The sequence below is a fragment of the Barbus barbus genome (assembly GCF_936440315.1).
Source record: "Barbus barbus genome assembly, chromosome: 8".
NCBI classification, from domain to species: Eukaryota; Metazoa; Chordata; class Actinopteri; order Cypriniformes; family Cyprinidae; genus Barbus; species Barbus barbus.
The window spans coordinates 7,764,345-7,790,923 of record NC_136736.1 but is presented as its reverse complement, the minus strand read 5'-3'; the positions used below and the strand labels follow the sequence as shown (position 1 = coordinate 7,790,923).

Here is a 26,579-nt window from a genome sequence, read left to right as displayed (position 1 = left end):
GATGTTGATGTAGCAAAAATGGTCAATTATGAAACTTATTTGATTCAGCTATAAAACAACTCAGGTTCTCAAATCAGGTTTTAGTGATTTTCAATGTTGGGTTGCCATCTTGCTGATGTTCACTACAAGGGCAATTCAGTTTAAGTTTTAATGCAACAGTGCGATAAGAAATAGTCACCCAAAATAAACATTCAGTCTTTATGTATTTTTTTTTTTCAGCTCTTTACATATACAATGGCAGTTCATACTGGCCACATCTGTCCATCTCCAAAAACAACATGAAACACCATAAAAGTATAAACTTTTCCCATGTGGATCTTTTAAACCCATCCATGAGGATCAGTGCTGTTGTGGTTTCAATTATTACTGTCCCTTGACATTTTGTATGTTAAGCATAGCGCACTAGTTGTGTGAACTAATTATTAATATTCCCATTATTTTTCTTGTTTTTGGTGCATCTTGACAAATGTCAGCTTATATGAAAACCTGCATAAAAATACTTTTCAAAAAAATCATAATGTGTGTTCCACAGAAAATATAAGTGAGTTATTTTTTTAATAATCATAATATCCATATAATGAATAATACAATTTGTGCTCTGTATTGTAATGCATTGTAGATAATCTACACACTGTCCCTACGACAAAATGTTTATTAAAAAATGATTGAGTCTGAAGATTGACCCTAAAAATAGAGAATGGCAAATGGCCTGTTGTGCATGCTATATTGCACGTTATTTTGCAATTTGCACTTAATTAATACCAATTTGCAATTAATAAGTACCAGTAGAGAACAGTAGAAGAAACATTCGGCTGCTTAATGAAAATGATCAAATTCTTCCTGTTCCTCTGAACCATTTGCAGTGTTACAAAATGACCGATCTGGAAGGTTAGGATTGCAGGCACTGCTTGGACACGCACACAAACACACACTGTGATCCCTCTGACTGCTCAGACACAGCAGGTGAGCTTTAAAAACACTTGCAGTAACCTGTGACCATCAAGACAATGTTCTAAGAGCAGCTTAAAGAAGCATAAATAGATTTTGTGCATGTGTCTGTGTGTGGTCGTTCCTGATCTTAAAAGCGACAAATTAAAGTCTACCCCACACTTCACAAATGTAAACACTGACTAATTCCAAGTGCATAGTAAAGATATGGGGGCATGTTTGATCCAGTTCATAAAGACAGGCAGACCATAACAAAGCGCTCAGCGGTTCCATAACAAAATCTCTCTCCAGGTTGTCATGTAGGACAACTTAAAAGTAATATACTTTAAAGTTTACTACTGTCATAATATACTTAAAAGTTTACTATTGTTATACTTAAAAGTATACTTTTATATACTAGAAAGTGGGCCAATTTAGTCCCAAGGAGTATTGAAATAGTACACTTACAAGTACACTTTTAGTACTCTGCTATTTGTATACATTCTACATTAAGTACACTTAAAAATATACTTGAACTTTACTTAAGTATACTTAATAAAATAAACTTGGAAGTATACTTCTTTTTAGTAAGGGAATACCTAAGCACATTTTGTTTTTCACCTTAACTAACCACTGCTGGAGGTAAAACAAATGACTTGCCATTCATCCCTAAATCTTACATCTAAACCAAAGCCACTGGAAATCCAACATGATTGTGCTATCGGTTGCTTTGTTTGTTATTCTTGAACAAAACCCATCTCTGGCGTGTTCCAAGCAAAACAATTGACCCAAATCAAATTGTTGCATTCTGCCAACTCACTTAAAATATGTATTTACTTTACTTTCAAGGAATTGGATGGAGAGACTGGACAGGACAGGAATGTCCATTTGAGTCAGACATATTAATAATCTACCAAAAGCAGGCTGCATAAAACTCACCTCCCCACACTAACGAGGAGACGAACAGACCTGTCAGTCGTAAAGGGGAACACTGAGGGGGCATTCAGGGTTCACGTTAATGTAAACTAACAAATTAAAAATAACAATACTGGAGTTTATCAAGACATACCAGATTTTAATACTTAAAGACAATAAATATACTTTAAAAAATATATAATATATAATAATATGTAAAAATGTAAAAACAAAACAAATAAATAAAATGTAAAGTAAATTATTAATAATAATAATAATAAAATATAAGTATTTATTATTATTATTATTATTATTATTATTGCCATACTGGACTTATTGGAGCGCTATAACAACAACAACAACAATAATAATAATAATAATGTATAAATAAAAAACATATTCTTTATTATAATTATTGTTATTATTATTATTATTGCACTTCCATGATTTGTAAGGTATATTTAAGCATGAGTTACAGTCACAATCACAATTTTGCAGGTCACATTAGAGATCTACTCACCTAAATGACAGTGTTTCGTCTTTCTTTACGATGCCATGTTTAACTGACTCTCCTTGTTTCCTCCATTTCTACTGAATGGTAGCTCCATTGGTGAGGTGAGGATGATAAAGTGCCCGTGTGTGTGTTATTTTGAATATGCCACATTAATAAGCTCTAAAACTGTCCTCTTGATCAGAATGTAGGCGGGGCGTGTGTGAGTGTGTGGGTGCCCATGTGTTGGGTATTAAGAGTTGGGCATTGTTATGCAAATAATCCTCACATCCAACAGATTTCCTGCACTGTTCGCTGTTTCGCAGTATGGCTAATCCAGACATCAAAGTCAGCTTGACTGGGTAATTACAGAGAGGTTGCATGTTTTCTAAATTGTGCTTAATGTGTGAATCAGATGAAATAATTGCTTTTCCTAAGCGGGCAGTAGAACGATACTGCTGTATTGACAGTCTGGTTCTGATCTCAGAATGAGTTTAGCTCTGCTAGGCTTTGGCCAGGCACACAGGGAATCTGTGCCCACACAACTCCACAGAAATCTCGGCAGATTTTTGGCTGGATCTATTGGGTTATTCAGTAGTGTTGAATATACGCATTAAAATTCATTTTCAATTTTTTTGTGGGGCTTAAATTAAGAAAGAAAGAATAAATTCTGCCAAAAAAATATTTATAAGACAAAAATTCACATCACATTTTTAACATTACTTTACATTTACTCTTTTGTCTTACTTAACACCACACTACATTTTTGAGTAATAAATAAAGTGTTTTTTTGTTTTTTTTGGCTAAATATCTTCAAAAAAGTATGACACCAACATAAATACAATTTTTATTTTTTCTAAGAACATATACTACAACTACATGTTCGTATTTTTCCTTATCATCTCTAACATTTTTCATTGTCCTTAACACTAATGCTCAGCTCTTTGCACATTTTGCCAAATTTATTAAATAAAGTGCACAGAACTGTAGATTTCACCCTGAATTTACTACATAAAATAATAAAAACAACAATAATAATCTGTATTTAGCTATGCATGTAACAGTGTATTGAAACATCTGAATTACTAACACGCACTTTAAATAATTCTGCACTGACAAGCACGGATACCAAATATCAGTATACCAATCAGTGTAAATATGGTAGAGTATCATTTTTGTCCAAGACCAGCTCATCAGTCAGATAAGATGAACAAACAAAATGTTATGGCTACTTTGCATGTTGAAACTGATAAAATTGGGGGGAAATATTCCTTTGGAACCATTGTGAACATCTGCTCATGGCAGCTCTGCAGCTCTCTACAGAAGTGTCACAGGCTGCATGAGTAACCCTAGCAGAGAACATTTGCAGTAGATGAGATGAGCTCCGGTGTTGCTTTTTATGCATTATCCATTAAAATGTCAAAAAGGAAACAGTCCATAATACCCCTTTCCTTTTTTCCACAACCAAAATGTCAGGCACTTAAAACAATCAAACACTTCCAAACAATGAGAGTGTTTAAATATACAACTCAGAAATCAGTTCATTATATAAAATGTGTGCTTTTTATGTCAAAACATGAACAGTCATGAGAACAAGATGTACTGTTATTAAATAAAGTGCCAGAACACTGGGAAAGAAGAACACAGTGCAAGGTGGTTACACGACCTTGACAGGTTATTTAGCATAACTGGTGTACGATTATGCATGTAAAAGCATTCAGTAACACACTACACCTGACACATCACATGGAAGGAATCGTAACTGCAAAGGTTAATTGCCACTCCTTCATAAGTATGGCAAGAATAAAAGCTACACACTCTGCACAAAACCGATGAATAAATTCACAACCCACTCAAACCTAATTCCCATTCTGTTTTTCCAAATAACAATCTTTTTTTTTCAAATGATATAATTTGTTAACATTTGTTAAAATAAAGATGCCTGAATAGTTTAACTAACTGTAAGCGGCTTGCTTGCTAATGCATTGCAAAAGATACAAATAATGAATGATTAAATTATTAAATTAATTGTAAAAAATCATGTACTTCTGTAACAGGGCGAACAAGACATGAGGCGTGCGGATCCATGTGCAAGCTTTTATTTATAAACATGGTCAATTCAGCAGACGGGTATGGCATGGGCAAGACACGGAGTAATCTAAGAGAAAGCGTGGGTCGACGATTGGCGAACAATATCCAATAGGGCAAGGCAGAGAGATAATCCAGGTACACAAGCAATAATCCAAACGAGGTGCAAACAGAGTCCGAACGGAAAGGCAAAGGGTTAATCCAGGAAACACGGGCAGATATCAAAACACTAGAAAAGGAAAGGCAAGGCTATAATCACTGAGAGGGCTCCGTAGAGTAGCTATCGCTAGGATATACGCAAACAATACTCAGCAAAGACAGAGAGGAAGTTCAAGGCTTATGTAATCGTGTGTAATCAGTGCAATCAGCTGTGTGATCAGAGCAATGTGAGATTGGTGACAGCTGTGTGTCGTCAGTGCAATGGATGATGGGAATAGTAGTCTGAGGTGAAGTGCCAGTAGTGTAGTGTAGTGTAGTGCAAGAGTCCATGCAGAGAGCGAGTGACCTCTGGTGGTGAGTGAATGGAAGTTCATGACCCAGATTCATGACAACTGCAGATGACCACAAAACAAATTTGCTTGCTGTAGCACTAAAAATTAATATATATATATATATATATATATATATATACACATATAAACTAAGCGCTTCACAAATACATTTGATTTGACACACATATATACTGTATAATCCTGTATATCTGTCATTTATGCACAGGACCAAATATAATCCTGTTTATCATCTTTCCAAACCCACTATACATGTGCCTCTCCCCTCCAGAAACCCCTGCTGTGTTTCATCTGGCAGGTGAAAGTGCCCTCCAGATACCTGGAACGTCTGTCTGTACTCAAGTCTGTCAAGTGTGTAGGATGAGCTTTAATTAAACGTGGGGTTTTCAATTGCTCCCATGATAAAAGGCACACTTACTCCTTGGCCAGCGGTGTCTCCAGCCCATTCATTCATATGTAATGTGAGTGTTTGTCAGGAGAGACGCAGAGCATCTGCGCTATTGAAAAACAGGCAGGGATTTGTCACACTGAATCCTGTATAATGAGAGTTTTGTTAATTATGAATATGATCAAGGACACTGTATGACAATAAAGCTGCAGAATTCATTAGAGGTAATCACAGACTACATTACATTGATGCACACGTTGGTTGCATTGGCCTATCCATCCATCCATTCATTCAAATAACTAACCATCCATTCATCAATCCATCCACCCAATTATCCATCCAATTATCATCGATCCATCCAAATAACTAAACATCCATCCATCCATCCAAATAAACAACCATCTATCCACCCAATTATCCATCTATCCACCAATCCATCCATCCATTCATCCATCGATTAATTCATCTATCCAATTGACCTTCCATCCATCCAAATAACTAACCATCAATCCACCAATTCCATCCATTCATCCACCCAATTAGCCATCCATCTATCCATCCATCCATTAATCCATCTATCCATTTAACCTTCCGTCAATCCATCCACCCACTCACCCACCCATTCATCCATCCATCCACCCACCCATCAATCCATCCAAATAACTAACCATCCATCCATCCATCCATTAATCAATTAACTATCCATCCAATTAACCATCCATCCATCTTATTAACTATCCATCCACCCACCCTATTAACCATCCATCCATCCACTGCAATATGAACATTTTTAAGACACATTGTATTCAATTACATTTTCAATAATACTGTTGTTAAAGTTTTGTGATTAAAGCTTAAAAGAATGCAATGCATTATAATACAATAGAAAATATAGCACTTAAAATTAAGTATTACAATGAGGGGGAAAAGGTCCAACTTCCAGAAAATAAAATGTATTAAGTTGAAAAATCCATTTGACTTTTTATTGAATATTATTGGGACAATATAATTTGTGTAAAAATAATACAGATTATGTAAAATAAACAGCTATTTAAACAATGTATTATTATGCTTTTACTAAATTAAAGATGTACAGTATCTTCGAGCTACAGTGCTTATTCATAGCTTCATAAAAAGTGTTACATAAAATGTACATTCTGCATTGTATTTTTATGTTTTTAAGCTAACAATAACTTTAACAGTCGTTGCCTTTCGCTGGCTGAAGAAAGCAGGATATCCTTCAATCTGCTCCAGGATGTTTGGGTCAAAACTCTCCTGTTCTGCTGCATCTATGTAACAAGAACAATGATCTGCATCAAGTATTTAAAACCACTCATGGCAGCCGCTCATCAGGTCATCACAAAAGAAAACAGCCAACAGTTGTGGAGTGGTCAGCAGGGAGACATTGACAGGCTCTGGAGATTGATGGGACGTTTGCGAAGCCGGTCACAGTTGAGGGAGGAAAGCCCAGGCCAATCCAGGCATATCTCTTAAAGACCCTTCACACACAACACTGCCTCAATACAATATGAGCTAGCCCCGCCCATAATTACTCATCCCACCAATGACTATCCACAGCACACCAGTGCCAACAAGGCATAAAGCCAAAACAAACACACTGCACAAACCGTTTCTACTGTAAACATGACCTGTATGTAGCTTATAACAACACCGACACAACAGGGTGATCACGAGGAGGAAGTAACCCGATCAGCACTTTCAATGCGTAAAACAAATCATCCATTTGGGGTCTTGGCTCATTGTAAGAAAGTTCCTCTCAGAGGACACTGATCCAGCTTCCGTGACAAGAATCTTAACCGGAGGGAAATTGCTAAAGTGGTCTTGGATGAGTGCTGTTGCTACTTAAGGGATATACATTATATACTATATTACAGGAAGTAGGCAGCAACGTGAGCAAGAAATGAATTACAAGACAAACATGATTATCTTTGAATTCTGAACAGGAGCTCGCAGTGTACCTTTAAAAGATATAAAATAAAGTATTCATGAGGGATTTGAATTTGATTAAGTATTCATGAGGGATTAGAGTCAAAATACTTGATTTTGGAATCTTTTTCGAACTGAATGTGTTTGTATTAAAATCTCTGGGGGAAAAAACAAAATCATTCCAAAAGCTTTGCACAAATAGGGGCATGTCAGAAAGAGAAACTGTATCTTATGAGAATTCTATCAACACCTACTGTATAATGCTACATTATAGGGTGCAATAAAATTACACGGGCCTATAAAAAACATCTGGTAAACAAAGAATGAAGACATATGTTACTTTTTATTAAATATTAATAGAACAACATAAAAAAAAATTATAAAAAATCTTTCTTGATTAAAATATGTAAAACAAACAGCTATTAATCAAGCAAAGAGGATTGTATTAAGTATTTATGAGCGAGTCAAAATGCTTGCTTCTTGAATCTTTATATATATATATATATATATATATATATTATTATTATTATTATTATTGTTTTTATTTTTATTTTTTGGAGGCGAGGGGGGGATGGGGGTCATTCCAATTTCCAAAATCTATGCAAAAATAGATGTGCATGGCATCAGTAAAACATCAGAAACTCTAAGGTCAACATAAAAAAATAGCCATCTCACAAGGTTACAATTTCAGATGGATTCATGTGATTCGTATGGAAACATACAATTTTTACAAAGAAATTATTCATGAAAGTCCATCCCTAAACCTGTTAATGGGGCATAAGTAAATTAAACAGAAACATACAAATGAGATGTTCGCATTCATATAAATTAGCCACTAATTCGCTAAAATATAAAAACTGCCTGGAGCGTGTTTAAAACAAGAAGTTTGCAAAGTCACAGAATCTTCACCATCAGATCAAACCACAAATTTTTCAAACATGTCAGTCTTGTATCAAAGCCTGAAATATCATACAAATCCTTTGTTTTTCAGTTCATATTTTACTTTAATCAGTTTAAATCCTGAATTTACCTTTTCAACAACACATATCTTTCAATAATGCTGAATACAGTTCAAAGATTTAATCTTTCATCTCCTAAGACGTTTGTGTTTGAACTGAAGATTATGTGCAGGAACAAATTCTAGCAAAGTCTAACAAGTTTCCCATCCAAAAAGAGCCCAGACAGCAGTCTGATGGTGCTTAAAACATACCTTGCTTATTTCCCAAACAAAACACACAGCAATGTCTTGTCTGAAAACTGTGTGTTTATGACCCCTGTGATAAGGGGGCAAAGGTTACCAGGAAGCAAGGAAGGAGTAAAGTCGATGTGGACATTCCTTTTCAACGACAGCAATTTGTAGACTGTTAAGACTGAATCTGGAGTTTTTAGGGGTTTGCTATCAATATGGTACAACAGTTAAAGGCTTTTAGTGAAAACTCCAGTGGCAATGCAATATAGAGATGACTTGTTAAAAGCCAGAAGGGGAATGAATCACAGAGGGTCAACCGTGGAATGGGAGTGCTATTAATGTAATGACCTGCTCTCAGCAGTGTCCATATAGGTGACAGATTACAAAACACAGCCCAACAAAAACGCCCTGTGGTAGAATTGATTGATTAGCATTATTCTTAGTGGAATGAGTGTTGAAATGTAAATAAACACTAACAAATATTTGAATAATTGAAAAGGGAAACATCATATCTTTTTGGCTATTTTTCCGTTTCATGTATGGTGATTAAAATAAAGACAAATATATGAAAACACTTTAGTTTTGATATACACTACTGTTAAGTTGTTGTTTTTTTAAGGAAATAATTGTCACTTTTATTCTGCAAGGATACATCAATTTTGGTCAAAAGATTTTCTATGCATCAAAGAATCCTGAAAACAAATGTTTCCACAAATCTTGGTTTTCACACAAATATCAAGCTGTAAAAATTTGTTAATAATAATGATTTGGTGTTCAAGAAACATTATACTGAAGACTGAAGTTAATATATTAAAAAGGAATGTGTAATGTATGTAATAATATATGTGTGTGTGTAATAATATATTTGGAATTGTACTTAGAAATTTGCTTATTGAACTAAAATATTGCAAATATGCCAAACAAAGTAGAAATATAGTGTAATATACTCTTTTTTTTCATGTTAAAAAGCATTGGAAAAGGGGGTCTGGTTTAGTAGTCCTCTCCCAAAAGCCAGTATGTCCTCAGCCAGCCCTTTCCCTGAAATGGAAGAGAAGAGGAACAGGGAGGTTAGAGCCGTTCCGATGCTTTGAAAACTTGTTGTTAAGAGGAGGCTATTGAGCTCTATTTATAGATCCTTACCAGCTGTGACTCGTTACCGAATAAATATTTCCACTCTTTCTGAAATTATGTTGCCATGTATACACAACTTTTCGGATATGAATGTTTATAGCCGTGATTGTAGTTATGAAGTCATTTTATTACACTATAGTTTTGTAACACAATGGATGTGTCACTGTTAGTGCTGGTCATTTTGAAGCACAAATCCTAAAATAAATATGTGTGAAAAGAATCAGGTGAGCGAATCGGATTGTTGTGATGTGGTAAGACAGGCGAGATGAAAGCAATATGATGCTTTCTGAGGTGAATGTCACAGTTGCAGAAACTCTGTACCTTTATGTGGATGTCACCTCGCAGAAAGTTCTGAAAGTGTCAAGGAGAGACTTGGCGGAACGGCTCACATGGATCCTCAGTGGTCAGATCAATCGCTTGGGTTTCATTTAAAATGCTTCTCTGATATATCTTCCTAATCTGCTGTCAGTACATCCTTCATGAGTGATTTTACGTAATCCATATGTCTCCATCCTGGAGGCAGTGTTCACAGTGTCTCCAAATAAACAGTAGCGTGGCATTTTCAGACCCACAACCCCCGCGACACAAGGCCCTGTAACAAGCAAAACGTTTTATTTTTTTTATGATTCTGTATTTTTCCACAACATTTAGTAGTTTTAACAAACACATTATAAATAGAGTTTCTCCTTCTCCACTACTCAGACTATGTTTTGTGTGCCTAATAGCTCTTTAATGGTGACGATATGTAATATAATGTATAATGATGTCTTTTATTTGAATTTTTCTTATATGTGTCATAAGCCAAGTTGGCTAGTTGAAATCACTGCACGAATGCCTGAGCAGCATAAACACTCCTCTGATGCGTAAATTGACCAAATCAGAAGGAATATACAAATGCGTCATTGGTTTTCTATTGAAAACATATCTGAAAAAGGGAAGAGAGAAAAGAAAAGAAATGTACTGTATAAACCCTCTGTATAAACAGCCAGTCATAATCAAATGTATTTATGAGAAGTAGTCCCCCAAACCTTTATAATGCACAATCTGCTCCATCTGTTTCTTACAGTATATTGTGCATAATTTTATGCATGCTGATATATTCTTTTATTTGCTATACTTTTATATGGGATTTTTATACATAGAGAGGATTGTTCATTTTATTTCATTTTTATTTTGTATTCTATTTTGAAATATTTTAAAATGCAGTGTATTACTTTCATCATCTTTACTCCAGTCTTCAGTGTCACATGATCCTTCAGAAATCATTACAAGATGCTAATTTGGTGCGAAATAAACATTATTTATTTATTTATTTTATTTTTTATTATTTATTTTTTGGTGGAATCCATGATACATTTTCTTTGATGAACAGAAAGTTCAAAAGAACAGCATTTACTTGAAATAGACATACATTCATTAATTTATTCATTAATTTGTTTATTTATTTATATTATAGTAGCATTGTTGTTATTTTATTGTTATTAATATTTTACAATCCTACTTTTGAATAATAGTGTAAGTTTTGTGAATTTTCAGGTTGGAAAATCAAGTGGAAATTAGAGAGGTATACCAGACACTCAAAGTGGAGTGGCAACTTGAATTTATTACCAAGTACAAAGCTTTGGTGGAGGATGAGGAAAATTTTAAAATGTGTTTTTGGCAGACAAAATAAATTTGCCAACCTAGCTCTTGAAATACTGCTAAGATTGGACACCCCTTGTACATTACATGAATTACAATCACAGTACGCTCATTTCCTGAGCCCTTTTTATTTGATTTTATTTATTTTTTTGTGATTGATCAGGGTCAGTGCAGGCCAGTGAATAATAGCACAGCCAAAGAGCTGTCACCATCCAGTTAATACCTGAATGAACTCCAATGCGGACCTTCAGCTGCTGCTCTGGTACATGTAGACTATAGACGCTCCTCATGCCCTGCACTACAGCTAATGACATGCTTGCCATTTCTTTGGCATGGTCGTCTCCATTTCTTGTAGGCAGGCCCGATACTACTGTATAGGCATGTATAGGTATACTACTGTATAGGCATCGCCAATGGTTTCTACCTGGATACATCAAAGGACACATGAAGCAACCCATTTCCTACAATGGATAAAATTGTCTCACATGATGGTGAGGCATTGAAATTATGTACCTTATAAACATTGTGGTTGTCAATGATATTGTCGAAGTATGTGTATAGGTCATTCAGCACGTTCACTACCTACAGCAAAGGAAACAAGTGTGATCAGTTTATAGCAGTCAGCTTAAGGATACAGATACAGAGATCAAAGTTTCTGTAAGGTGACAATAGTTTTCCGTTGTGGTTCAGCTGTGGGTTTCAGTATGGTCCAAAAATAACCTCATGTGAATGTATTATTTCCACTTTAAGGCTCAGACGGGCTAGCGAGCCAGCAACTATGCTAACAGTATAGCCTGATATTCGTGACAGAGTATAGTTTTTAGCACTTGAGCCATGTCACCTAGTAATGTCAGGAGCTCTTATGCGACATATGAAACCCATTCCAGAGCGTACATGTGGGTATTTGATCTTACAACAGACCCTTACACAAACAAACACACACAGGCAGATGCATCATTTAACAAGTGTAGGGTATTTCAAAGTCTTAGACAACAGAAGACAGCAGCTCCTCATACCTCCCCAAATAGCTTTGGACATATGTATTTTTAAAAATACAATCAAAATCTGAACAAATGACCCCACATAGGACCTATTTTTTTTTTAAACCACTGCAATTTATTTTTTACTTTTTTTTCAAAATGCCTGTAAAAAGTACTGGGCAGAAATTATCTGAGATGCTGTTTGAGTCTGTGCGCCTTTCATCACCTGCATTGGCGTGAGGGACGCTGACATGGCTGTGAAGCCTTCAATGTCACTGAAATAGATGGTGACGCAGTCGAAGGTCTCTGCTCTTACTGTCTTTCCCGCTATGAGCTGAGCAGCTACACATCTAAAAATACAAGAAAAAAAGACAGGCACTTTTCAAAGGCAGGTATCAAGTGGAGGGCTTGGTGATGATCACTGGTCTTGTCACGTAGGCTTGTTAGGCCAGGTGCAAGCAAGTTTTTAGCAAGTGAAGTGTTGTGGTCAAATTCTCTGAACAGTCGTACCACTTTTGCCTGCACTATATCAACAAGAAAGCCTACATCATATTCACTATGCATACAATTTAACCAGGTGTTAAAGAGATAGTTCACCCAAAAATAAAAATTACCTTCATTACCCAACACTGTCATTCATCTTCGAAACACGTGTTTTAATGAAATCTGACAGATTTCTCTCTACCTATAAAAATATGGTAAACAGAAGCTCACCGTGTGTGGCGCGCAAGAAATTTCAATTTGAGCTTCAATTTGGATTTAGATCAACATGAGGGTGAGTAACAGATGACAGAATTTTCGTTTTTGGGTCATCTAACCATTTTCAATGTGCTGAAACAGTACAGTATACCATATTTAAATTAAGTCATTTGCATTCTTTTTAGTGCAAACATACCTCTGTTACATATAAATGAGGTGTTAATATAGATTTTGTGTTAATCTAATGAGATGGTCATTTTTTCATGGATATCGTTTTATTAAACAAGATGTTTGTGTATATTTCCATTGCAGCAATAATTCATCAAATGACAGTCAAGTGCATTTTAACCCAAGCATATATCCAGTCTTGCAGAATTGTAAATGTAAAATTTGCGATCAGTATAAAACGTTTGAACATGTCAAGCATTAAAGGGATTTTTCACCCAGAAATGAAAATTCTGTCATTAATTACTTCACCCTCGTGTCGTTCCAAACCTGTAAGACCTTCGTTCATCTTGGGAACACAAACTACACCAACAGGTGCTCAAAGACAGCCTGATTTTGGCCGATGGCAAACATTCAGCTTGATGTGTCATTGCCTATATGCATATTTACTTTGCAAATCAAAGAATGGAAAAAGGAATAAGAGTTTAAAAGGAAGAAATGAGTTCTAGGTAGCTTTGGATCAGCATTTATTTATTTATGTTTTGGTTATAATCTGGAGCGTTACCATGGCAACATCTGTGTGAGCAGTCCCTCTGCTCGCTTCTTCTCTTCCTGGAGTTCAGTGGTACATTCACTGACTATCTCCTCCAGATAGCATGCATACTGCTCCATACGGGAAAGCAGGTTATCCAGAATGTTCTCAGACCCCCTGTGCAAACACACATATGCTCTCAAAAATCATTTTTTATTATTACTACTAAGTAGCTTTAGCACTATCACAATAAAGAAGCAGTAATTCTTTATTATCCCTTCAAGTGCCATTGCTGCAAAAGAAACATTTATCAGTGCACAGTACACACAACACCATTGCTTTTTTTTTTTTTTTTATCTCTCTCCCTTCATCCTCCAAGGCCAGTATAAATGTTTAGCGTGATACGTTGTGACAGGGGTGTTCTCATGGGACTCTGTGATCGCTGGGTTGTGTGTCACTGGTCCCCAGAGTGGCCATATCCTGTTTGTTTGTCTACCTGATTAAGTACTGTCATTTGTAAGTGTAATTAATGATCCTCTGTGTCCCTGCCCTGTTATTCTTTATTACCTCAAAAGTGCTCATTAGTCACAAATACCCTCATTTAGAGCTGAAACAAGCACAAAGAGGAAGAACGTGTAACTATAGCAGTGTCAAGACAGCATTAGATTGGGAAGGAGAGATGATGCCTCAGCACTGCTTGCTTAAAGTGCCTTTAATCAAACTTATCTCAATGTTAACACTGACTTCACTTGGGAATCTTACTCTGCAAGTGGGGAAGATCGTATCAGCAGAAAGTCTAATAAAAGTGCAGTAAGAGGACCATAAAAGTCAGAGTGGTTGTGGTTCTCTTTGTTTTGGTCTGTGGTATTCAAGTGCCAACTGCTAAATATGTCACTGTTTTATAGTGTGCTGTATATGATGTAAAACAAAAATGCAGAATATAAAGTTTATTAGCTGATTAAGATAAATAAATGAGTGAAGATACTTGTGCGAAATAAATATTACCTTTATGCTAGAAATGTAGTATTATATTTATATACTACTATAGTATTTATTAATATTTTAAATATGCTTTTATATTCATATTTATAAGTTTTCAATTTAGTTCTAATTTAAGCTTTAGTAATTTTGTTATGTGCTTTTATTATTGTTATTATTATTTCTGTTTATCTTTAAGGTATTTTTACTTTGGTTTTAGTCATTTTTGTACTTATTTTAAACTTAATCTATTTCAGTTAGTTGAAATTGCAATATTTCTCCATTTCTAAGTTTAAGATAAAGTCTTAAATATTATAAGATCAAGTTCAATAGGTTTAGTTAACAATAATGACACTGATATCCATAGATAAATGCACACACATACAGACAGTAGTTCAGATTAGTGATATCCAATTTATGAAGCTGGTTCTTGATTCAATTAAACCTCATTTCAAAGCATCTGAATTTGAATCAGTCAGCTGCGCACTGTAAAAAGTAGATTTTTTTAAATCAACTAAAAACCAACTAGACTTGCAGTATATTGGCTATATTGACTACATACAGTGTAAAAGAAATGAGATGTAGACATTCTTAAATAAATAACATATTATTGCTGACCCATTACTGACCCATTAGTACAGAGTTTCTTGATGGCAGTCCTGAGAGAAGAGAAGTCTGGTCTCTCTGCTGGTTTCTCTCTCCGGCAGCTGACTATGATTCCCTCCAGTTCCTCTACACCCTCCGATGGGTCTATGTGAGGCATAAGTGAGGTACAGCCTCTCGCCCTGACCCTCTCCTCAATCTCTGAAAAACAGACAGGGACAGAGTCACCAAGAGTCCTGTACAGTTATCCATCTGGTACGGTTTACCTTATGTTATGAAACGAGGCTTTATAGAGAGAGGGAGAGGAGTGTATTACCATACCTCTAGCACTGAAGTGACAGTTGGGGATGTAGAAAGGCCCTCTTCAATATACTACCTCTTGAGCGATAATGGCAAAACTGTAGATGTCACCTTTTTGAGCTGACATGGACTCCCTCAGCAGCTCCGGTGCTCTCCACAGCAGAGCTTAAAATAAAAACTTATTTCAAAATCTAAAGAAAATGATCTACATTTTGCGTTTATGTGTGCAACATATTTGTGTTTATGTATTGAGCTCTAAATGAATTATATATTTTTCATCCAAACAAACATTCTTTTCTCCTTAAAAGTTTTATATTTCCACCTTACCAGTCCAGGGGTCAAATCCAGGGCTCTGCTCTGAGTCTGAACGCCTGACTGCGTTAAGTCCAAAATCAGTGACCTTCAGGACAAAGCGGCTGTCCACGACACAGCTCGATGACGAGAGGCGACCGTGACAGTGCAGGGGACTGTGGTGCAAATAGTCCATGCCCTTCATCAAAGTCAAAATTTATCCATCACTGTTTTATATTCTACTGTCAGCGAAAACAGTTTAGACTATAAAACACAGACACTTTGACCTTTACAATGTCTAGCATGAGGGAATACTTGAAAGTCCAGTCCAGCTTAATAGACTCATTCTTCAAAATGTCCTGCAAATTTTGGTTGACAAAAAACTTTCGCTACAATGGCCATTCTTAAGATAATAAGAACATAGCACTTTTTCAGTTCGCCCAAATATTCAGTCATATTCACATTGTTTCAAAACTGCAAATCTAGAATTTTGTTTTAAGAATATACACAGCTCTTTCCATAAAGAGATTAAATAACAACAGAATTAATATTTTTTGCTGGTGTACTAAAAATGTAAAATGAATTATGTAAACTCAGAAAACTACGAAAACTCAGAAAGCTAAACTACTAGAATGCTTTCTGGAATTTTAAAACAAAAAAAGGTCTGTGGTAAACTTTACTTGAAGATACATTGATGTTATGTTCTACCACATAAATTATATTTCAAACATTAATTTTGAAGTTGCATTTTTTCAAAAATATGCTGTAATAAATTTCCTGTATAAGGATTACAACCATTGTCCCAATACTTACACCTATTTACTCATAAACCCATTATTAAAAGCCATTATTAAAAACCCATAAGAAAATCCTGAAGAAATACATAGTTTGACAATGCTGATAGTAAAGAAACAATTATCTGTGTAATAGCACCTGCAGGCTTCCTTTAGGGCAGTACTCTGTTAGAATGAAGGGCTGAGGGGTCTCCAGCACCGCTCCAATAAATTAAACAGGTTATAGTGGGTCGAATCTCTACACTGAAGACACAGAGGTACTGATTGAGATATATCATATCACTGACATACAGTCGTGGTCAGAATTATTGGCACCCTTGGTAAATATGATCTTTTATTTAAAAAAACACAAAAATCTAACCTTTCATTGGAAATAAGAATTTAAAAATGGAGGAAATATCACTGTTAAATAAATGTTTTTCTCTAATACACATTGGCCACAATTAACGTCACCCTTTTAGTCAATACTTTTTAAAACCTCCATTTGCCAGTTTAACAGCTCTAAATGTTATCCTATAATGCCTGATGAGGTTACAGAACACCTGACAAGAGATCAGAGACTATTCCTTCATCCAGAATCTCTCCAGATCCTTCAGATTCACAGCTCCATGTCGGTGCTTCTCCTCTTCAGTTCACCCCACTCATTTTCTACAGGGTTCAGGTCAGAGGACTGGAATGGCCATAGCAGAAGCTTGGTTTTGTGCCTAGTGATCCATTTTTGTGTTGTTTTTGAGGTTTGTGTTTGGATTATTGTCCGGTTGGAAGATCCAAACATGGCCCATTATAAGATTTCTAGCAGAGTCAGTCACTTGTTGATTTTTTATCTGTTGGTATTTGATAGAATCCATGATACCATGTGTCTAAACAAGATGTCCAGGACCTCCAGCAGAAATATAGGCCCACAACATCAAAAATCCAGCAGTATATTTCATTGTACACATGGGGTACTTTTTATCCCTGTGTTCACCAAACCCATCTTGAGAGTTTGCTGCTAAAAAGCTCATTTTTTAGTTTCATCTGACCATAGAAGCCAGTCCCATTTGAAGTTCCAGTCGTGTCTAACAACTGAATATGCTGGAGTTTGTTTTTGGATGAGTGAGGAGAATTTTTCTTGAAACCCTCCCGAACCCTGTGGTGATGTAGAGGCTGTTTGACAATTTTTTTTTTAAGGTTTTCTTACCCCGAAACTCAACCTTTCTCTACAATTCTCCAGCTGTGGTCCTTGGAGAGTCTTTAGTCACTCAAACTCTCCTTCTCACCGTGCATTAGGACGATATAGACACATGTTCTCTTCCAGACAGATTCATAACATTTTCTGTTGATTGGAAATTCTTAATTATTGCCCTGATGGTGGAAATGAGAATTTCCCTTTCTTAAAGCCACTTCACTCATTTGTGAAGCTCAATTATCTTTTGCTGCACATCAGATATATATTCTTTGTTTTTTCTCATTGTGATGGATGATTAAGGGAATTTGGACTTTGTTGGGCCAGAAGAATTACTTAATCATACACTTATAATCATCTCAAACCTTTGCTGGAACAGTTGAGGAGTGATGCTCCATCATTACGTCATCATCAGAATTGACTGTCCACAGCATCTTGGAAGCTTCCTCCTGGAGTTTGAACTTCCTGGTAATAAATATCAGTTTAATCTGAAGACTGTATAAAATCTAAGACCGTATTTCTACAAAGCCAACAAATCCTGAAATACTGAGAAAAACTGAAGAACAGCAGTGGGGTTAATTGAATAAGGCTTGCATTTTTGGGCATCAGCTCTAATGTTTCAGCTGAATTTAGTCTGGCATTCATGAACTATAAAATCAACAGAATGTTTCAACATGCAAATCTTACATCCAAAATAAATGAAAATGGTGTAACTAGCGAAAACAAATCTCCTGGGAAGAAAAAAGTATATGCATCGCACTTATGCAAATTACCTCATTTCTACACTTGATTCGACATTGTTTATGTTAAGAGCAGTTAAAAATACACACTTTAACTATTACCTGTATAAAGCACAGATTGCAAGGGTCCCCACGGCCACCAAACCAGCAATAATCCCCACAGCAATCAAGAATTTTCTCTCTGAAAATAAAACACACATTTGCGATCTGCGGGTCTGCTGGGTGATTAGCACTCACTTGGTGTCAAAATGCAACTACGTCCATTTATAGAATTATGATACAGCAAGACTGGAAGCCACCAAGGGTAATTCTGTAGGAATGCAATATGAAGCAGTCTCATCCAGTCACCTTTGATAAAAGTATTATATCTGGTTGCATAAGTCTGTTCAGAGTTTATTACTTCGACCTGATAGCTAGAGGGAGATTCAGTCAGTGAATAGCTGAGTAATCTATATTGCCACAGAGTTGGACATTTGGATCTTGCAGGCATTGGTACATTATTCAAGATTTTTTCTTTCCCCCCCCCATTTTTTAATCAAAGATAGGGTATGGGGCAATGCCAAAGAACATGAAAACAAAGGGGTGAGAAACCAAGGGCTGAGTGGTGGGGTGTGAATGAACGTGTGTGGAGCAAAGTTGGGTATCTGGTGCCCCCTACTGGAAACAAAGTTACAAAGTTACTATAGCCTTAAACTGGCCCCTTTACAGAGCTGATAAGCAGAAGTGCGTGAAGACGTTTCCAAGCCTCATACCATGTTGCTGTGTGTTATTATCACACTTTCAAGATTAACGAATGATGGACAGTAAAATACATTAAACCTAGAGGCCATGAAAGTCCAAACACCAACCCATCATTGAAAAACATGCCTCTGCCCCAGACTTAACATTTCACAAGTGTCACGAAATGTGCAAGAAGTTATGTAATATAATTTGCAGAATCGTTGCCACATTCATGTTTTTCCAATGAGCCTGGGTTGCCCAATACCTAGATTGATGCAGAGTTCGCCATGAAAGCCACAGTCTGGAGAGACTTTGGGAGGAGTTGTCCGTCCTCCAGGCCACTTGATTTGAACCCCTTGTGCTGCCTTATAGGTCCCAAAATAGTTTCCAATGATCTGTGTGGAGAACCCTATGACCCATTTAACAAATGCAATTCAGAATAGCAGAGCAGTTTTCACATGGCTTGCACCGGTTTGGTCTAGATAGTAAGCATATGCTAGTGGCTCACCTGACACTGGTTATTACTACATTGCAATTGATTCATCATGCAATTTAACTCACAGTCTTCACTTGCATCAATAGTTACGTCTCCTTGAATGCCTGTTTAACAAAAAGTCACAAAGCATGTAACCAGAAAACAAACCAAAACCAGCATTATTCTCCTTTTAACTCATATTATACTAAATAATACAGCATTGCATATGGACATGTAATCTTAAATCCAGTTGGCAATCCCTGAATATATTTTAAGCTCTACAAACCTGTATTGGTTCTGTTCCACATTCATCTAGTGATGGCTAAGCCATCATATGGGTTTTCTTTTTCTGCCAAAGTTTCGTTTAATGTCTGGGCATACAGCCAGATGCCATCATGGGCTATGGCTGCTAGGAATGACGCCTGTGGAATTAAAACAGTTGAAGTCATAATGAAATAACCTAAAAGTTGTACTAAAGCATCATCTCACTTGTATAGTGATATTTAAAAGCAAACTAAATTTCCCATCACATGGCTTTCTATCCATTCAACCACATGCCCTCACACCAAAATTCAGATGTATCATTGACAATAAACTCTATCTTTGTTGATGTGCATAATAAAAGCAAACCTTTTCATTAAAAGCATATGCATAGCCAAAGTCTATTTTGGATCTTTTGATGACATTCTCTGAGAAGGCCTGATACCGTTTATCACTGGGTTTATACAGAGACAGGAAAAACAGAGCCTGATAAGCTTGCTTGGCCACTGAGTCATATCCATCACCTGAGAAAGAAGAAAACCATGTACTATAAATAGAAAATTACATCATGTTCAGTAATTTCTCATTTTATGAGCACAGTCATTGATTTTGTGGTTACGTAATACACACCTTGTTTCCAGTCAAAACTGCCAAATAACACCTTTTGCTTGTATGGCTCGAAACAAAAGAAAACAAAATCTCCATTGGTGAGGCCTTTCTTGTGGAGGCCTTTCTAGTGAGCTTCTATTAGCAAACTGGGGACCACCTTGCCACGTGCTGATATCACAATAACTGTATAGGCAAAAGGACACAAAAAAATAGTTTCATTGTTTAGTTCCTCGCAGCTTTTGGGAGAACAAATTTGCATCAGATGGGATTTTTCATACTGCGAGAGATTTGAGCCACCTCAGTTAAGACCCAGGACCAGGTCGACAACGATCATTGAGAAAGAGAGCCATGTATTTCTTGATACTTGGCCACTGTGATGTTATTGTGCTCTGCTTGATACTTTTCGAGAAAATGTATTTAAATAATTCTAAGATGAACTTCTTGACTTATAATAGTAGCTATTATTATTATTTTTTTTATCAACAAGATATTTAACTGCTATATACTTATATCACATGTGAACTGTCACACAGGGAATTCTGGTAATGTCAATTTACACATTTCTTTACAGTAAATTATTAGATTACATGTTCTTGTTCACATCCAAAAAACAGTACATTTATATGCAAACTGTACCTAAGCCAGTACAGTTCCTTTTCTACTTGATGCAATATTATTTTGTACTTAATATATACTTACAGTCAGGTCCATAAATATTGGGACATCGACACAATTCTAACATTTTTGGCTCTATACACCACCACAATGGATTTCAAATTAAACGAACAAGATGTGCTTTAACTGCAGACTGTCAGCTTTAATTTGAGGGTATTTACATCCAAACCAGGTGAACGGTGTAGGAATTACAACAGTTTACATATGTGCTTCCCACTTGTTAAGGGACCAAAAGTAATGGGACAGAATAATAATCAAAAATCAAACTTTCACTTTTTAATACTTGGTTGCAAATCCTTTGCAGTCAATTACAGCCTGAAGTCTGGAACGCATAGACATCACCAGACGATGGGTTTCATCCCTGGTGATGCTCTGCCAGGCCTCTACTGCAACCGTCTTCAGTTCCTGCTTGTTCTTGGGGCATTTTCCCTTCAGTTTTGTCTTCAGCAAGTGAAATACATGCTCAATCGGATTCAGGTCAGGTGATTGACTTGGCCATTGCATAACAGTCCACTTCTTTCCCTTCAAAAACTCTTTGGTTGCTTTTGCAGTATGCTTTGGGTCATTGTCCATCTGCACTGTGAAGCGCCGTCCAGTGAGTTCTAAAGCATTTGGCTGAATATGAGCAGATAATATTGCCCGAAACACTTCAGAATTCATCCTGCTGCTTTTGTCAGCAGTCACATCATCAATAAATACAAGAGAACCAGTTCCACTGGCAGCCATACATGCCCACGCCATGACACTACCACCACCATGCTTCACTGATAAGGGTTTCCTCAATTTTTTAAAGCATCACTTTTTATAGTGTACTTACTTATATACTAATATATACATTATATACTTAAAAATCGGCGGGGGGGGGGCTAAGTATGGTGACCCCTACTTGGAATTTGTGCTCTGCATTTAACCCATCCAAGTGCACACACGCAGTAGTGAACATACACCCGGAGCAGTGGTCAGCCAGTGCTGCGGCGCCCGGAGAGCAGTTGGGGGTTCAGTGCCTTGCTCAAGGGTCTCACTTCAGTCGTGGTGTTGAGGGTGGAGAGAGTGTTGGTTTTTCACTCCCCGACCTACAATCCCTGCCAGACCTGAGACTTGAACCCACGACCTTCGGGTTACAAGTCCGACTCTCTATCATTAGGCCACGACTGTACATGCAGCTTATAATAAATGTAAATATACATAGATTTTCCACCTCTCAGTTTCAAGGTATATTATATACCTGATCCCCTCAACGGGAACAGCGCAGAACTGTTTATTGTCATAGATAATGCCAATGCGCTGCCAGCCAAACTGCTTACAGATTTCCACAAAGAAATCCTCTAGTTTAGTAAAAGATCCAAACACTCTTGTTAAGGTCGGATAGGCCTGAATTTAAAGGGGCCAAGAGAAAAAGACATTTATCAACTGAAAGCAAAGTGCATTTTAAGATATGTGTGTTCATTGTAATAGGCCCTATACACATTAAAACAGACTTTCTTATCTAGAAACTGTTGATCTGCATATGCGGGGCTGATGACAGCAATGTTCCAAGAAGCTGCTAGTTTGGCAGTCACTTCGCAGACCTTAAATAAGAATTAGCAAAAGATGATAATGCTCCATTTCCTACTCAACGAACATTTGGTAGTCCTTTATCTTGTAATGATGATATCTTGTGACAAATGAGATTATAACGACTTTTGTAATTACTTTTTGATAGCCCTTCATGCGTTAAAAGTCGATTTTAAGCTTTAATTGGAACTACGTGCTTGTAGAAGACAGATACCTTAATTTGAAAGTCTATTGTCTGTGTAATTATATAATGAGTGAGTAATTGTTATTTTTGACACGTTCTGTTTAAAAATATGTTCCGCTGTATTTTTATTATTTATTTGTTTTGACCTTCAATCGTCTTGGAAAGGAAGTTAACACAACCACATACATTTGAGCAAGAAGGTCAGATGAAAGCACTGTATTTGTGTCTATGGTAAAGCGCAACAATTTTCCCTGGGCCACGTAGATCATTGCATTCATCATCCACATAATGGTAATCCAGATGATGACCTGACATGAATAATTCAACAACATATTACATTAAAGATGATATATAAATATCGTGCATCTTCCTTTTCTGCTTGGTACAAATAGCTCACTGACCTTGCAGAATGTCTGGACTGCTGTTTACAGAACTGATAGCTATAAGATCTCCAGCCCCAATGCGGCCAATACTGAAAGGAATGGAGGTGTTGGGCATGGAGATCAACAAGGTGAATCTATCGCACAGACTGTGAAGAACCAGAGTCATCAAAAAGAGCAGTGAGCCAGGAAGTCTCTCGAAGTGCTTCATTACCTCTAGATGGCATATTAGTCCAAATTTAATATTCATATTTTACAATGCACACAAATATATATGTGTATATATACATTATTGCCCATGTAAGCAAACTAGATATATGTGTTTTAATAGCTTCTAATTGTCTCATGTGCTATGTACACTAAATAAGCCTGTAAAATTATTAAATGAAATTACTTACCACTCATTCCAAAAGAATAATTTCCGCTTCAACACAGAGTTTGAACAAAATGAGTCAAAAACAAATAATAAAGGGACCTTGCATCAGGAACTACCTGTATCATGGATGGGAAAAATATCCAGTGGCAAACTGTGGCCATATGGTTTTGCTCTGAATCCAGCCATCCACGACTGTGATCTCCCCAGAGTGACTGTAAATCAAGGGTTCGCATTAAAACTGCTCTGTATCTCAAGCTCTGGTGTTCCTCTGACATTTGTTTATAGCTAAACAAGCATATGAGTAAACACTGGTCTACAAATATATTTGGCAATTCTCATGTCCATGAGGACTGAAAAAAACATGTTCGTCTGTCAATGTTTTGAGTGATACTGTAGCATATGTTTCTGTTTACATGCATAAGGGCTCTTTTCAAAAGTGCATGTAGGTATAAACAAGGATGTTCATATTGAATAATGACATGGATGTAAGGTTCTAAAATAAACTAGTATTTTCTAATGTTTGCCTACTTTCTGTGTTTTAAAGAAGAATAGAAAGACAAATATTTATGTATGCACATTAATTAATAATCATAGCACAAGAATCAGCCAGGTCAGGAACAAGAGGTCAAAAGGTTAAAGTAAAAATGTCACCCCCCTGCACACTGGCACTGGAGGCTTTATATCGTGGGAATGCCCTCTAGTGTGTCTGTCAATTTCACAAGCCAGAGAACATTTGAAACCTTTCTCAGTACAAAAAGCTGAACACCATGAGAGAGAGATAAATGTTGTGGTCATTTTCCCCCAAAATATGTCTGCCTATAAAAACAACAAAATCTGTATTGGGGTTAGTTTGTGTCACTGCACGAATACACAGGGGAATACAAAATAGTGCAGCAATAGTGGAGAGAGATTTCTGCTTCAAAATCTTTCATAATCTGGGAGTTTTTAGTTAAACTCAATTTACATTTGAAAAAAAAAATATAAACTAATTTTAATTTACATATATATGTATATATATATATATATATATATATATATATATATATATATATGGGCCCAATATTTAATATGATTTCTTTTATGTTAAATGTGGTCTCAGTAGTTTTTTCAAAGCAGAAATCTTTTTAAAACAGCTTTGTTAGCATCACTTAATTTGCCTTCACTGATAAAACTTACAACCCGAATTCCGGAAATGTTGGGACGTTTTTTAAATATAAGTTATCTACACTGTACGACGAAATACGATATCAAACACCACTGCCTCTTTTTGTTTTCATGTAAACATATTAATAACCGCAAAAATGTAGTTCAAGGATCGTACATACATTACAGTGAAACAATATATTATATCAAACAGCGTTGCCTCTTTTCTGTTTCATTTAAAATATTAATATAGCCACAAAATTGTGGTTCATGCAATGCGTACACTCATTACAATAAAACAAAATGATATCAAACACCACTGCCTTTTCGTTTTCTTCAAAATATAAAACACAACCCCCTTTTCGTTTTCATTTAAAAAAATATAAAACATTAATATGTGGTTTAGATAGTATGTGCACATATACTCTGATTCACAGTATGTATAATAAAATAAAATATGACAAGAACAACTTTGCTTTTTTGTTAAATGTCAGTTTTAATTAACAATAATAGCCATTATAAAAGTATAAGTATAAAGTATAAGAGATGTAACGTAAAACGTAATATGTAAGTTAAAGCAAATAGTTTAATTTTGCTCAAAGGGAATCATTTATGATTTTATCGGGAATTTAAACAGACTCACTGTTTCACGGCTGATCATTGAGGCGGCAGCGATTCATTGTCCAAGACATATAACATCAACTCTGCACTGGATATTAAAATCCAAAATATAGTGAAAACACTATTTAATAGCACAGTAGCAAGATCGGCAGATTAAGACATTAACTTGTAAGAACAAAACACAACATACTTCTCTTTTCAATATAAATAATATTTTATTTATATAAACCTTTACATAAACCTAAGACATAAACTAATCTAACACATGAACACACGTTGCAGAAAGAGAGAAAGTGAGGAAAGGATGAGTTTAAGAGAATGAAAATGTGAAATCCCAAGTTTACAGCAATATGTGCTATTGCATACACCTGAACAACCATCAATCACTTAATTAACCTTCGCTTTGAGTTTCTCAATGAGGCTAAAATTTGTATTAAATGCACCAATTCAGTTAGAACCTGGAGGTTACTTGCTTGCGTTGCTAAGGGATTCCCTTCTGTCATCGTTGTTGCAGGAAAGGGGCTTCCCCGAATTTGCTGATTGGCTGAGAGTTCAGTAGTCGTTGAAGTGAAGTCTTGGGAAGCCGATGGTTGGGCGTTGGCTGAGGATGCAGAGATGTGGCTGGTAGAAGTTTTGAGACGGTCACAGACTCGAGTTGAAATCGGAGACGAGGCATGGCAAACTCGCAACAAAAAAGAAAATAAATTAAAGTAAAAGAATAAAGGGATGTAAAGAGACTAGGTGGGTTTTCTTCTCATTGCGGTAGCAGCTGGCACATAGGCCAGAGCATGCTCAAAGAGCAGCATCAAAAATGCGGTGGGAAAAGTTGAAGCAAAAAAAAAAAAGAAGAGGAAGAGAAAAGAGAAAAAAAACAAGAGTTTGATGGTGTCCTGAGTTTTTAAACTCGGCTTCTGGACACATCCCATCTGGTGTCTTAACCAATTAGATAGGCTATTATCTTAGCTATGGGTGTTCCTTCCATCATAAATCAGCATGTTATCAGTCACATGGTCCGAATTTTTTACACTCTTGCAAAGTATACTTATGGATGTGATTTCTATAACCAGAATATTATACATTTGACAAAGAATCAATTGGAAGAAACGTTT

The 26,579-nt window shown here is 36.2% G+C and overlaps 1 pseudogene across 1 annotated transcript; it reads right to left on the bottom strand.

Moving 5' to 3' along the window:
* Nucleotides 1–9,443: 9,443 nt before the first annotated feature.
* LOC306873774 (atrial natriuretic peptide receptor 1-like) lies at nt 9,444–23,541 on the bottom strand (annotated as a pseudogene). Its single transcript has 24 exons — nt 23,352–23,541; nt 23,137–23,258; nt 22,691–22,780; nt 22,437–22,583; nt 20,816–20,936; nt 20,559–20,720; nt 20,298–20,452; nt 19,954–20,089; nt 19,701–19,792; nt 19,458–19,587; nt 18,575–18,653; nt 18,098–18,197; nt 16,707–16,810; nt 16,061–16,132; nt 15,810–15,972; nt 15,504–15,647; nt 15,209–15,383; nt 13,635–13,778; nt 12,432–12,555; nt 11,739–11,807; nt 11,449–11,649; nt 10,078–10,176; nt 9,906–9,987; nt 9,444–9,491 (listed from the first exon to the last, which is right to left on the bottom strand). The product of its transcript is annotated as an atrial natriuretic peptide receptor 1-like (transcript).
* Between the last annotated feature and the right edge of the window lie 3,038 nt (nt 23,542–26,579).